Consider the following 1,751-nt stretch of genomic DNA (forward strand, 5'->3'; position numbering starts at 1 on the left):
TATTATAATTTTATTGTCTGACAGAATCTTATTTATTTAATTATTTGTAAATCCTATGTCCAGCTTTAAAAACAAATAAGAAAAAGTGACATGGAGATGGACCTTAAATGGAAGAGAAAAGGCTATCCATTAAAAAAGCAACACTAGAAATCGAATTACTGGAGCGTCGCCTTAAGGTGAGAACTTATGCGTATATTAATCTGTTGCGATATAAAGCAATGTCATTAAAAAAAACACATTTTATTTAATTTTACTTTAATTGTTTTTCAGTAAAAAAAAAGTAATTTCGACAAATCCCGTCTTCCATCTCTGTTGTATGCAAAAATCTGTAGAGGTTCCTCTGGGCCATCTTCTTTAATACAGAGCCCACGCAGACACTGAAACCTAGACTTGAGGATCCCTATAGTCATCTCCACCTTGGCCCGTGTTTGGCTGTGAGCCAGGTTAAAGCGTGTCTGTGGTCCAGGATCAGGTTCAGGGTAGGGTGTCATTAAATAGGGCAGACAAGACAATCCTCTGTCCCCCAGCAAGTAACCATTGTACTGGCCTGTAATGATTCAAGTGTACAATACTAATATATACTCAGCAAAAAAAGAAACGTCCTCTGACTTTCAACTGTTTTTACTTTCAGTAAACTTAATGTGTAAATATTTGTATGAACACTAAAAGAGTCAACACCATAAGACATAAACTAAAAATGTTTCACAATGTGTCCCTAATTGAAGGGAGGCTCAAAATCAAAAGTACCAGTCAGTATCTGGTGTGGCCACCAGCTGCTTGAAGTACAGCAGTGCATCTCATCCTCATGGACTGGACCAGATTTGTCAGTTCTTGCTGTGAGATGTTACTCCACTCTTCCACCAAGGCACCTGCAAGTTCCTGAACATTTCTGGGAGGAATGGCCCTAGCCCTTACCCTGCGATCCAACAGGTCCCAGACGTGCTCAATGGGATTGAGATCCGGGCTCTTCGCTGGCCATGGCAGAACACTGACATTGCTGTCATGCAGAAACTCACGCACAGAACGAGCAGTATGCCTGGTGGCATTGTCCTGCTGGAGGATCATGTCCGGATGAGCATGCATAAAGGGTACCACATGAGGGAGAAGGATGTATTCCCTGTACCGCAAGGCATTGAGATTGCCTGCAATGACAACAAGCTCAGTCCGATAGTGATGTGATATACCGCCCCAGACCATGACGGACCCCCCACCTCCAAATCGATCCCGCTCCAGGGTACAGGCCTCGGTGTAACACTCATTCCTTCGACGATTAACACAAATCCGTCCTTCACCCCTGCTGAGACAAAACCGTGACTCATCAGTGAAGAGCACTTTTTGCCACTCCTGTCTGGTCCAGCGAAGGTGGGTTTGTGCCCATAGGCGGCGTTGTTGCTGGTGATGTCTGGTAAGGATCTGCCTTACAACAGGCCTAAAAGCCCTCAGTCCAGCCTCTCTCAGCCTATTGCGGACAGTCTGAGCACTGATGGAGGGATTGTGTGTTCCTGGTGTGACTCGGGCAGTTGTTGTGGCCATCCTGTACCTGTCACGCAGGTGGGATATTCGGATGTAGCGATCTTGTGCAGGTGTTGTTACACGTGGTCTTCCACTGCGAGGATGATCAGCTGTCCTTCCTGTCTCCCTGTAGCGCTGTCTTAGGCGTCTCACAGTGCGGACATGGCAATTTATTGCCCTAGCCACATCAGCAGTCCTCATGCCTCCCTGCAGCATGCCTAATGCATGTTCACGCAGAT

Source organism: Clarias gariepinus, chromosome 12 (genome assembly GCF_024256425.1).
Source record: "Clarias gariepinus isolate MV-2021 ecotype Netherlands chromosome 12, CGAR_prim_01v2, whole genome shotgun sequence".
NCBI lineage: Eukaryota > Metazoa > Chordata > Actinopteri > Siluriformes > Clariidae > Clarias > Clarias gariepinus.